We start from the raw sequence: 14,029 nt of genomic DNA, 5'->3' as shown, positions 1-14,029 counted from the left end.
TGGGAGTTCAGGTAAGCTTGACTATTCAGGTAAGGCTCTGTAAATGTTCTGTTGCAAGTTCAAAAGTCCAAGCTTAATAATAATGTTCATTGTCTTTTTGCAGCAAGCGCTAATGCTTATGTCTTTTTTCCCCATAGGGGCCGGGGTCCGGAAACTGCCTGGAAGCGGCAAGACCCGAAATGAAATGGAAATGACCCAACAGGTAAGTCTTATTCCCTTCCTTCTCTCACCTCTTATTCTTGTCTTTTTCTCTAGGCTCTGGGAAGTGGCTGTGTATCCGGATGATCGCTGCTGAAGATGGAGGAACCCAGGAAAGGTGAGTGAAATGCAGCGCTGCAGCGATCGTAACGAAATGCTTTTAAAAATAATGTCTTCCCTTTCAGGATCGTCGGTGATGTCTCCGTGGTGCAGATTTAGCTGGTAAGGTCTCTTGTCTCCCTTTGCAGGTGACCCAGGATGCTGACAGGCGTGGCTGAAGTCCAGATGCAGGAGCTGACACGGTGAGCGTCCAGCTGCGAGGAGCAGAACAACGCGAAGCGTGAGTTGCTGATCGGGTGTGGTTTAAATAGCTTTGGAAGAAGTCCCAAGTGTGTATCCTTCCTCCGATCAGGTATGTATCCTTCCCCGACCACACCCGGGTGGAAAGTAGTCCCACAGGTAAAGTAGTTCCATTCAGGCCTCAAGAGGGCCTGGATGTGGCAGCATGGTCTGCATCAGGTAAGTGCACATTAAAACACTTGAACACATGTCTAGCTTTATGAGCCTGGCGCCTAAGGCGCCAGGACAGAGGTCCAACATGAGCCTGGCGCCTAAGGCGCCAGGACTGCGTCCAAAGGGCCCCAGCTTGGGCCCGCTGGCACTCCCCTGGGGGAAATGATGCCTGCCTCTGGGGTCGCTGGGTCGGACCTGGCTCCTTGGAGGTAGGCATCATGACAACATGTACAAGGACTCCATGGTGTGTGTCAGGAAATGTGAAGGCAGTGCAAGGTCAAACTCAGGCATCACGTGCACTGTGCATTCAATGGGCAGAATATCTACAAGCAAAGCACCCCTCCACCCAAGTACAAAAGCAGGGATGCCTAGCATGGTATCAAAAGGCTGACCATAGACCTGTGTATTGACAGGCAGTGTTGACTGGCATCAACAGCTTAATGTGATTCAAGTGACAACACTGCAAATGATGATGGGACAGTAAGCGGGACACATGATGAAAACTCTGGAGGCCGCCCACGTGTGAAGAAGACACTACAACAGTCGGACAGAGTCATTGGCCATTAAACAGGCTGAGGCCTGTGACCCACACAGATTGTCAGACCCTAAACATGTGTGTAACGCAGTACTGAGCCACAGTTGACATGGGCAGGCTGATGAGATGCCATGCAATGTATGTCACCCAGGACTTGTATTACAGTGATCATCCAGTCAAGGACACATAGGGGCATGCGTGCAATGCACATGGAGCATGAATGGGCACTCATGTCCCTGCGGGGCATCTGACCTATGCACAGTACAAGTGAGATACCCTGCATCAAGTACTAAGGCTGTACCACACAGCATATGTCAGGCAGATTGTACGCTGGAAGTTAGCATGTACACAGGACTCATGAACAGGAAAGTACACAATGGCAAGATTGAAGCAGACCAGTGCAAAGGTGGAACTGGGGTGCAGAGTGGCAGAGGAGGGGCAAGGGAGCATGCCTACATGGAGTACCCGCATGCAGGCAGAGGACACATGCACGTCAGTCATGCTATGACATTGTGCCTGGACTGAGAGGAAGGTCACCCCACGCCACATGCAGAAGGGCCAGTGAGCTGGAACATGGACCGGAGGGGTATACTGGTAACCGGCATGTGAGTAGGGAGCAATAGTGGTGATGCAGACAGTCCCCGTCTGCTCCACATGTCCACCATCCAGCAGAGCAAACATGCATCAGGGAAGCATTGCATTACTTACAGATCAGAACCATGTACACATCACATGTAGTGGCAATCATGCACAACACATCCCACAAGTAAAACGCACACGTCCTCAACAAACACGCATCAACACTCACTGGACTGGGCATCAAAGTCCAGCATCTCTCCCACTCCTTCGACCGATTCAGGTGGTATGAACTCCGCAACGAGTGACTCATGCGGAGTGAGCTCTTCCTCCTCTGGTGCAGGCCCACCGCCAGTCACCAGAGTCAAGTTGTAATTTGAAGCACGCTTAGCCTTAGCGCTGCGTTTGAGGTCATTCCAACGCTTTTTGCACTCTTGCGCCGTGCGCACCTCATGGCCGAATGAACTGACATGTTCCGCAACATGCTTCCAGTGGGTGTCACGGTGGGCAGCCTTAGTCTGACTATTGGCACCCACTACCATATCACGGCTGTGGCCCCATGCGTAGTCCATGAGGAAGTCCAGTTCCTGCTTGCAGAAAGGCTTCTTCCTCGACGTGCAGGAGGTCGTGGCTGTGTGTGGGGTCCCAGCCTGTGCTGCAGGTGCAACTTTCCTCCTCTTGGACTGTGGCGCAGACCCTGGCTGGCTAATGCCGCCCAGACCAGTATGGCCAGTGGGTTCGGTGGATTGAGCCAAGGGAGTGGCAGGTGGAGGGACGACCAAAGGCCTGACTTGTGTCAGTGGCAGCTGGGTGCCCTCTAATGGAACCTGCGCAGCAACATCCGCGGTGGCAGGGTCATTGACCGCAACAGTCCTGGTTGGCAGACTCACAACCGGGGTGTTGTTGGGTGCATCTGCCCCTGCACTTGCCAACACCCGGCTGTTCGGGGCAGCAGATGACATAACTGCCCCAGGGACACGTGTCTTGGTCAGAGCAGCCCTGCGTGGCCCTATGGTTTCCCTCCTGGCCTGTTGGAAATCTACCAAGGGCTCCTCAAGTGCCAACGCAGCCTGCGCTGGCAGACCCTGAGCCTGGGTGGCAGTGTCCACAGCTGCACCTGCAGCTACCACTACCCTTGGGCCCGTGGCAGTTGATGGAACGGACTGCCGGGTCACACGGGTGCCAGTGCCAGATGCAGAAGCTGCATCCCCCGGAACCACAGGGGGTGGTGGCATGACTGCACCAACACATGGCACAACATTGTGCTCAAGTGGCGCACCCCTGCCTCTTACCCCTCTGTGGCCGCCCTGGACACCCTGGAGTCCCCCTACTCCCTGGTCACCACGGCCACGTCCCCGAGTACGCCCAGCTGAGGGGCCCCTCACCTTTGGTGGCCTCCCAATCATGGCACAGATGTAGTAGTGCCGGCACAGATGGAGTAGTGCCAATGGGAGGTGTACACCACAATTGACCTGGGCAATTGGGGTGAAGGGGGTGGGAAGCAAGATGTAAACAGCCCCCCTGCACCTGCAAGGCTGTATGTGACCCCGATGATGTAGTGACGGGTCACGCAATGCTCAGGAACCCCAAAACTGCAGTAAAACCGTTCACGCAACCCTGCAGCCTACGTGCGTGGAATCAACCTCCCGCAGTACGCGGTGGCACCCAGTAACACGAATAACGCATACGCGTGGGACACGCAGGCTACTATGACCTCGAAAATGGGTGCGATACACAGGGGCACCCGCAGTGGGAAAAATAGCGTGTGCGACTCACTGTCTGACTAGCGCAATGCAGAAAAACACGCGTAGCCAATACCCCCGCCAAAAGAAGAGATACGTCCTTGATAGCTGTGACGTTGTGATGGCGTGCGAAACAACAGGAAGCAGCAACACACGTCGGTCTCCACGAAAGGCACGTACAGCGAACTGCTGCCCCTGCTCACCTTTAACCCGTGTTGAGGGAAACGCCGACGCGCGTCACGTCACTTACACGCATGGGCCCTTTCCTCGGATTACACGCATTCCCACGCGGACGTGCAGTTTTTCACGCGCGCTGAACCACTATGCTAACGGCACGAGGGAAACACCCGCGCACGCCCGCGCACGTCACGTCACAGAGGCGCTTCGGCTTGAAGGGCCTTTGGTCCAATGAAAGCGCCTACGAGTGCTGACGCGCTTACGCGCTAGGGGCCTTTCCTCGAATCACACGCTGACGTGCACATTTTTCACGTGCCAAATCACTTCGTATCAAGCTGGCCACGCGAAAACACACGGAAGACCACGCTCCTGCCCAAAAGGCTGAATCACTGCCCCCCAGAGCCCTGAGCACGCTCCCACCTGCCATCTGCTGCTGCCTGACTGCCTGCTGCCCACGTGCCCTGCCTCTGGGGTTGCCATGTCGGGCAGTACACCATCTGGCACCACTGGCAACCCCCAGCCAGAGAGGCAGAGGGCCACCAGCTTCACTGCCACCGAAGTTGGTGTCCTGGTGGAGCAAGTCCTGGGGCAGTTTGATGCCCTCTTCGGAAGTTCCCGCGCCGACAAGGAAGGACGAACTCGGATCTGGACGGACATCGTGACTGCCATCAACGCGGAGGGGGTGGCAGTCCGCGACTTCCAACATGTCAAGAAGCGCTGGGATGACTTCAGGTCCAGGACCCTCAACAAGGCCCGGCGCCACTTGAAGGCAGCGGATGCTAAGGGGCGCCGGGGCCACCTGTCGGAACAACAGATGAGGGTCCTGGAACGCATATGCCCAGAGCTCCACGTCCAGGTCCTTGAGAGGCAGACCCGTCTGGAGTCGAGCGGTAAGTGTAAATGCATACTGATTGGAAGCTGTGCGTGTGGTGGTGTGCCAGTAGTGTGAAGGTTGTACATGTGTTTTTATAGGGCCATGTATGGATGTGTATGTACAGGGCTGTGAGGCAGACACATGCAAGTCCTTTCATGTGTGAGACACATGGCTGGTGTATGTGTGGGTAAGCATGCAAGCCAAATGCAGATGTGTGAGCACACATGTTTGGATTACTGCGTATGTCAGTTGGCATGGTTGTGGTGTCACACATGGATGTTGGTTCCAGCTGCATGTATGTGCACCGTGTGCATGTGTGTCTATTTGACAAGGGTGCGACAGTGATGCAACATGGATGCATGTGACACTGATATGTGGAAAACAGATTTGCAGATGTGACATGGATGCCGATCTCAACACTGCGACAGTTGGATGTAAGTGTGTTGGCGTGTGTGCATGTGTAGTGCACTCCCTGTGTTTCATGTGATGTCTGGCTCACCTTTGGCTGCTCATGCTGTTGTATGTGTATGAATGGTGCTGGCTGTTGCAATATGGCTGTGGAATAGCTCATGTGTGTGAGTCAAAATGACATGTGTGTTGGGGATTGTGATGCCATGTCTGAAGTTTGACAATGCCACTCATGTGGAACTGTCATGTGTGTATGAGTCCATTGTACAGTGCCCTGATGCCTGTGTTTTATTTCTCCCTGTCTGCAGCGTCAACTGATGAAGAGGGCGGAGAAGGTGCTGTGGAGCACAGCGGCAGGGATCGAACCGCCAGCCGGAGACGCAAGGCCCGGCTCCCCTCCCAGGTTGTCATCTCATCGGGGAGTGAGGAGTCCGGTGCCGCTTCCCAGGCCGCAGCTGCCGAGGGGAGGTCCAAGAGGCGGAGGTCAGAGTTGGACTCCTCGGCAGAAAAAGGGGCAGCTGAGACCCCATAGGGCCCAACAGAAGAAGATGGCATGGAGTCATCCAGGTTGGTGGGGGGTTTGGTGGAGGAGGAGGCCGTGCAAGGGACAGAGACGGGGTCTGGAGGTGGGGATTCCACTGGTGCTAGTGGTGCAGTGCAGGACCAGGGACAGGAGGCAGCACAGGCCGCCACGGAGGTGCATGTGTGCAATCCTGTCCCTGATCCTGTCACTGCATCATCTTGCACCAGCAGGGATGCCTACGTCCAGACCCGTTCTCAGGGAGGGGATTGTCTTACACCAACTGGCCTTCCTCTCCCTGCCGATGTGGCTATCCGGCACCAGGTTGAGCCTGTCCTGGGTGGGGTGGCGTTGCGTCAACGTGCCATGCGAGGTGACCTGCAGTCTTTTCATGAGGAGACTGCACGTCTTCTCGCACGGCTCATTGACCGCGGTGACCCACTGGGACAGCTCATCAGGGCCGGATTCCTCCGTTTCCTGGACCTTGTTCCGACCGCCTCCGCAACTGAACCCCCTATGCCCCAGTCGTCCTCCATGCCATCTTCCCACCCATGTATCACCTGGGTGCCCTGTGGAGCTGCCTCTGACCCTGCGGCCAGGCTGGTGGACAACAGATCCCTGCCACAGTCGGGAGTCGGACGTCCAGCAGGGGTGGCCACCTCCACAACTGCACCCCAGCTGGAGGAGGATGTGCAGGCAGCAGGAGCCAGGGCACAGGCAGAAGCACAGCAGCAGCAGCAACAAGGTGGGAGCCATGATGACTCGGGGCCTTCATCATTGGAGGGGCAGGCATCAGCCAGAGGGCAGGAGGACCCTGGACGGGAAGTGTCTTCCACGTGGCAGCGGTTGGGCCATGCAATAGATGCAGAGCGGCAGCGGGCGGAAGAGGCACGGCTCACGATGGTCAGGGCGGAGAACTCCATGCGGAGGGCCCTGAGTCAGGCCGAGTGCCTCGAGGCCATTCGCAGGGACCTGGAGTTCCAGACGACATAGTCCCTGCGAACCCTCGGGGCCATGGAAGAGGACCGCCTCCGGGACATCGAGCAGGAGTTCTTTGATGCCCTGGCCCGGGACATCCAAATTGAGCCGTCGGACTAGCCCGCTGCCCTTGTAAATAGTTATGTAGTTAGTGTTAGGTTTCCTTTGCTTTTTTATTTATTTTGGACCTTTTGGACAATGGACCACATTTTTGTATATAGTTGTTTTATTAGGTAGTATTTTTAGATAGGTTTCATTTCTTCAGTTGGGATCATGGACCCTGGATTGTTTATCTGTATATAGTTGACTGTTGGATTATACTTATTTTTTTGGATTTACCCATGGAGCAATGGTTTTCCGTTTTGTTTTTCCCTTGGATTTACTTTTTTGAACTGTGACTTTGGACACCTTTCCTTTGGATTATGATTTGTTGTTTTTCATTATTTTACGGACATGCTGCTTTTCGTTTTTAATTCCCATTGTCGTTTGTTTCCATTTATGTTGCTTTTAATACATTTTTTTCATCAAACTTCAATGTGTAGTATCATCTCATTGGTTTCATGCATGTCATGATATGGGTTTTGACATTCACTTACACCCATTGTGTGTATGTGAGGGACATGTGTTCATTTACATACTTGCCATTGGGGTTGTATCATGTAATTGGCATTTCTAAGTGGGTGGATGCAATACTTGTGTGGGTGTTTGGCATGTGGAGGCTGCCCATAAGGGCCAGGGATCTAGATTGTGATGACATGTTGGCTGGGGGACATGTGTAGGGGCCTGCGGGCAGGTGCCCTGCACTGCTGGGGGGTGGGGGTGCAGGGGGACATGAGTGGGACATGAGTGGGGGCCTGTGGGCAGGTGCCCTGCACTGCTGGGGGGTGGGGGTGCAGGGGGACATGAGTGGGACATGAGTGGGGGCCTGCGGGCAGGTGCCCTGCACTGCTGGGGGGTGGGGGTGCAGGGGGACATGAGTGGGACATGAGTGGGGGCCTGCGGGCAGGTGCCCTGCACTGCTGAGGGGTGGGGGTGCAGGGGGACATGAGTGGGGGCCTGCGGGCAGGTTCCCCGCACTACTGGGGCTGCAGGGGGGACATGAGTTGGTGATCAGTGGTGCAAGCGGACAGGTGGCTTGTCTGTGGTGCATGGCCATGGTGGATAGGCTGCCTGCAGGACATGACCAGGGGTGCAGGGTAGTCCCCTGTGGTGTGGTCTGCCTGCAGGGGCCGTGGAGGGTGTTGATGGAACAGCTGGGAGGACCCACACTGCCAATTCACGTGTAGGATTCCCTGCGCACCCCCGAAATTCACGTACCCCGCTCTGACAGCTAAATCGCGTGTGAAACTTCCCGCGAACACCTTAAATACACGTACCCCACTCGCACAGGGCCTATCACGGGTAAAAATTCACGCGAACCCCAGGAATGTTGGCCCTGTGCTAGCGAGCGGGGTACGTGTATTCCTGGGGTTCGCGTACAGTTTCACCCGCGTTTTCAGCAGGGTACGTGTATTACGGGATTCGCGGGAAGTTTAACACGTGATTGAGCGGGGTACATGTATTATGGGGGTGCGCAGCAAGTTTCACACGCGATAGGCCTTGTGCAAGCGGGGTACCACTCACGGTCTGCGTGTAGAAGAACACGTAGCCAACACCCACCCGCTGTGAAGTAATAGCGTGTGAACCCCAACGCCTGGAAAACACACGCACCCCACGGAAAGCACGTACAGAGCAATGGAAATCCATGTGGGATCTTCAAGCCCTGCCAGGGCAACACCCGTGCGCGATACGTCACAGACGCACTTAAGCTTGAAGGGCCTTTGCTCCAATTAAATCGCGTATGCGTGCTCCGTATCAAGCTGGCCACGCGAAAACACACGGAAGACCATGCTCCTGCCCAAAAGGCCGAATCACTGCCCCCCAGAGCCCCGAGCACGCTCCCACCTGCCATCTGCTGCTGCCTGACTGCCTGCTGCCCTGCCATTTGGTGCCTGCACATCAGCCATCTGCAGGGGTCCAGTTGCGGTGCCCACCCCTGCTGGAACAGAAGACTCCCGACTGGGATACCATCGCTCCACAGCCCAGCCCCAGGACCCAGTTGCCCACCCACGCCTGCCTCGGGGGTTGCCATGTCGGGGCAAACACCATCTGAGACCACTGGCGACCCCCAGCCAGAGGGGCAGAGGGCCACCAGCTTCAGTCAGAAGGAAGTTGGTGTCCTGTTGGAGCTTGTCCTGGGGCATTATGATGCCCTCTTCGTATCATCACGCGACGACAAGGAAGGACGGGACAGGATCTGGGACGACTTTGTGGTTGCCATCAACACGGAGGGGGTGGCAACCCGCAACATCAAGCAAGTCAAGAAGCGCTGGGAGGACTTGAGGTCCAGGACCCTCATAAAGGCCCGGCGCCTCGTGGAGGGGGGCCGGGGCAGCATGAGTACCATCCAGATGAGGGTCCTGGAACGCGTACACCCAGCGCTCCATGCCCAGATCCTTGAGAGGCAGACCCGTCTGGAGTCGAGCGGTAAGTGGCCAAGCATTGCTGTGTGAGACAGGGCATGTTGCAGTGTGCTGGTTGTCTGATACTTGCCTGTATGTGTGACATAGGCCATTACGCATGTGTGTGTGCAGGGACATCATGGTCATGCATGTGAGACCAGTAATGTGTGAAGCACACAGTTGGTGTATGTGTTTAAATGCAACATGGGGAGCCCTATGCGGAATGGACACATGAGAGCATGCCAGTGGGTGGGGGTGAGGGATGGGTGCTGATGCCATGTACATGTATGGTGTCCATGTCTGTGTGTCTGACCTGCGTGTCTGTGACTTGTGAATGCCATGGATGCATGACACATGTCTGTGACAATGTTCAGAATCACTGATGCAGCCTAGTTATGCTTGCATCCACTGTGTCTGGGGTGTACGAGTCCAGATGGATGAAACTACGGTGAAGTGTGTGTATGTGATAGGCATGACCCATGATGCATGTGAGTTCCAAAACAACACTGTATGTTTCAAGAGTCCCTTGGACATGTATGCTAATGTCCATAGCATGCGCCATGCCTGTTACTGCATGTGTTTTGCCTGCACTGACCCATGTGTTGTGGAGGGACATGATGGAAGTGATCTTCGACAGTGCCACTCATCTGCTATTGCTTTCTGTCTAGGGGACCATTGTACAGTACCCTGATGCTTGTGTTCTATGTCTCCCTCTACACAGCGCGAAGTGAAGAAGAGGGCAGAGACGGCGCTGTGGAGCAAAGCGGCGGGGATGCCCCCACGGCTGCAGCGGAAGGGGTGGGTGAGCCCCCACAGGGGCTTGCAACGGCAGAAGACGGGGTGGAGCCATCCAGGTTGGTGGTTTCCACAGAGGAGGAGGAGGCCGCTACTGAGCCGCACATGGGGCCTGGTGGGGGCATCCTGGCTGGTGCAAGTGATGCAGTCCAGGGGTAGGGGCAGGAGGCAGCACAGGTCGCCGTGGAGGGGACTGTGCATGTCACTGTCCCTGACACTGTGACTGCACCACCATGCACCAGCAGGGATGCCCCATCCCAGGCCCCTCCGCAGGTAGGGGGGATGTCCATGTCATCTGACTCCCCTCCACCTGCGGATGAGGGGACCCCTGGCCGTATGGAGAAGGTCCTGATTGGTGTCGCGTTGCGCATGGGTGTCATTCGTGATGACGTGCGTGCTTCCTGGGTGGAGCACGCACGTCATCACGAAGAGCACCGTGCCAACGTGGCCCAGTTGGGAGCGGCCGTGGTCGGGGGTTTCGTACATGTGTCGGCCACTCTGGCGACCCTCTCCTCCTCTGTGGAGGCTATACGCCAGTCGTTCTCCATGCCATCTTCCGGCCCAGATGCCACCAGGGCCCCCTGTGGACCTGCCCCGAGCAACTCAGCCAACTCGGTGGGGATCCCATCCCTGCCACAGTCAGGAGTCGGAGGTCCAGCAGGGGTGGACACACCAGCAACTGGACCCCAGCAGATTGAGGATGTGACGGCATCATCGGGCAGGGCACGTGCACGACGGCGTCAGTGGATTCCATCAGCCTGGATGCCGTCGTGCTGGCACAGGCAGTTGCGTCGGAGGCAGCGGCAGGCTCAACGTGGGAGGCATCTGTAACGCTCACCTGGTTCCCACGGGGGCGCTGGTCTAGTCTGGATTGCTCTTCTAGCGAGATGCGCAGGAGCCGGAACACCGATTGGACAGGACCTCCAAATCGTGCTTGCCTGGCTCGTAGGAATATCCTTCTGCAGATGAGAAAGGGGTTAACAGTCTGCAGAATAGTGTGCTAGCTCCCCCCTCCCCCCCTTCGTTCCTCTCTAACTTCCTCCAAACCCCGGTTTAAGCTCACCTTATGGTTTGGAAGGATGAACTCTCCATCCTGCTTCTGGTGGAGGGGCGCGCGTTCGTCCAGTTACTTCACTGGTTTTCAGAATGGCGCTGCCAAAATCCACTTGACTTTCCTGAGCGATGCGCCGTAAGTATGAAAGTTCAAAGTTCAAGTGAGGCTCCCTTTATATTGTCTTTCTAACCTGTGATCTGCGTAAGTATGAAAGTTCAAAGTTCAAGTGAGGCTCCCTTTATATTGTCTTTCTAACCTGTGATCTGTCCTTTGTTTCAGGTGCAGAATGAAGGCGATGCGTCGAGGGGTCAAACTGCCGAGGTGAGTAGTGATGAGGGCGATCCCTCTAAATGTCCTTATCATTCCCCAGAAATGTCTCTTGTCCTTTCCCCATAGGGGCCGGGGTACGGTACCTGCCAACGGGGCGGCGCCGACCCGAAATGTGGAAGAAAAGCCGGTAAGTATTATGGCTGTTAATCAGGCTTTCCTTCTGTGTTCCTTCTGCTCACCTTTTGTTTCTTCCTCTCTCCACTAGGTGCAGAGATGTGGCGTCCGATGCTGACAGCCGCGATGGAGCCGGGAGATGTCTCGAGGGCAGGTGAGTGAAGCGTGGCGCTGCAGCGAGCAACGCGATGCTTTTAAATGGAAGTCTTTCTTCAGGGATGCTGGCGAGAAGATTCCGGATGGAGGTAAGAAGTTTGAAATAGTCCTTGGTTTTCACCTTTCTCTTCTCTTCCTTCCTTGCAGGTCTTCCAGGTTCGAGGCGGGCGTGGCTGGAGTCCAGGAGCAGGAGCAGACACAGTGAGCGTTAAGCTGCAGGAAGCAGAACAACGCGAAGCATGAGATGCTGTCTGGGCGTGGCTTAAATAGCCTCCAAAGAAGTCCCAGGTATGTATCCTTCCCCAACTAGGTATGTATCCTTCCCTGGCCATGCCCGAGTGGAAAAATAGTCCCTATGAAAAAATAGTCCCTTTCAGGTCTCAGGGAGGCCTGAAGCGTGCAGCATGGTCTGCATCAGGTAAGTGCACAAAACACCTCCTTTTATGAGCCTGGCGCCTATGGCGCCAGGACTGATGTCCAACATGAGCCTGGCGCCAAAGGCGCCAGGACTCAGTCCAAAGAGCCCCTATAAGGGGCCGCTGGGCTTTTATCCGAGGGCATGATGCCTGCTTCCGGGGGTGCTGGGCCTGGCCTGGTGCTCCGGGGGTAGGCATCATGACAGCATCATGGCTCGGGGCCATCAACATCAGGGGGGCAGGCATCGGCCGGAGGGCAGGAGAACCCTGGAATGGGAGTGTCTTCCGTGTGGGAGCAGTTGGGCCAGCAGATAGGTGCGGAGCGGCGGCGGGCGGAGGAGGAACAGCTCACAATGGTCAGGGTGGAGAACTCCATGCGGAGGGCGCTGAGGCGGGCTGAGTGCCTCGAGGGTATTCGCAGGGAGTTGGAGCTGGACACCGCATTATCCCTGCGAGACCTCGAGGCCAGGGAACATGCCCGCCTCCAAGCCATTGAACAGGAGTTCGATGATGCCCTGGCCCATCAACCAGTGAGCCGTCGGACTAGCCCGCCGCCTTTGTATATAGTTATTTAGGTTTAGGTTTCATTTCTTTATTATTATGATTTGGAGTCCACGGACTTTGCTCCACTTTTTGTATATAGTTGTATTTTAGATAGGGTTTTTGTTAGGTTTCATTTGCTTTTGGGATAATGGACCCTTCAGACTTTCTTTTTCAATTTTCAGGACATGTATATACTTTCCTTTAGTCATATTCACATGGAGTAATGTTTTTTTATGCTTTTCATCTTTGGATTTCGTTCTATGGACTTTGGGGTGCACCACTTATATTTTTTCATGTTTTGGATTTCTTTTCTTGCTTGAATTTGAGTTTCTTTTTCTTATTTCAAAAATTATTTCTTCATTTGCATGTGTGCTTTTCATTTTGACGTTTGTTATACTTTTTAATACATTTCTTTATTCAACATTATTGGTGTGGTGTACAGTGATGATTTTGGTGCATTTCTCCATGAGCATTGGCACAGTCATGTGCTGCAACTGTGTGCCTCTGTAGGACATTTGCTGATGGGCATGCTGGTTCTTTTCAGACTATCATGGAATGGGTGATTTACTAGGGAGTGGGTGCAGTGGTTCGTTGGGTGTTTGCACTGGGGGGTGGAGGGGTGGGATTTGGGTTGGTATTAGGGCCATGGGTCTGTATAGTCATGGTGTGATATTTGGGGGACATGAGTGGGGGCCTGCTGGCAGGTGCCCCTCAGTGCTGGGGGGTGGGGGTGCAAGGGGACATGAGTGGGGGCCTGCAGGCAGGTGCCCTGCACTGCTGGGGGGTGGAGGTGCAAGGGGACATGAGTGGGGGCCTGCTGGCAGGTGCCCCTCAGTGCTGGGGGGTGGGGGTGCAAGGGGACATGAGTGGGACATGAGTGGGGGCCTGCTGGCAGGTGCCCCTCAGTGCTGGGGGGTGGGGGTGCAAGGGGACATGAGTGGGGGCCTGCTGGCAGGTGCCCCGCAATGCTGGGGGGTGGGGGTGCGAGGGGACATGAGTGGGGGCCTGCTGGCAGGTGCCCCGCAATGCTGGGGGGTGGGGGTGCAAGGGGACATGAGTGGGACATGAGTGGGGGCCTGCTGGCAGGTGCCCCGCAATGCTGGGGGGTGGGGGTGCGAGGGGACATGAGTGGGGGCCTGCTGGCAGATGCCCCGCACTGCTGGGGTGTGGGGTTGGAAGGGGACATGAGTTGGTGATCAGTAGTGCAAGGAGACATGTGCCTTTGCTGGGGGGCATGCCCATGTTGGGTGGGCTGCCTGCGGGACATGACCAGGGGTGCAGGGTAGTCCCCTGTGGTGTGGGCTGCCTGCAGGGGCCGTGGAGGGTGTACAGGGAACACCTGGGAGGACCCACACTGCCAAATCACGTCTAGGACTCCCCGGCGCCCCCGAAATACACGTACCCTGCTGAAATCGCGTGTGAAACTTCCCGCGCACCCTTGAAATACACGTACCCTGCTGAAATCGCGTGTGAAACTTCCCGCGCACCCCAGCAATACACGTACCCCGCTCGCACAGGGCCAATCGCGTGTGAAACTTCCCGCGAACCCCAGTAATACACGTACCCTGCTGAAATCGCGTGTGAAACTTCCCGCGCACC

Source organism: Ambystoma mexicanum, chromosome 3p (genome assembly GCF_040938575.1).
Source record: "Ambystoma mexicanum isolate Mex_15411 chromosome 3p, UKY_AmexF1_1, whole genome shotgun sequence".
NCBI lineage: Eukaryota > Metazoa > Chordata > Amphibia > Caudata > Ambystomatidae > Ambystoma > Ambystoma mexicanum.
The sequence above is the reverse complement of the archived record's forward strand: the minus strand, read 5'-3'. Positions refer to the sequence as shown.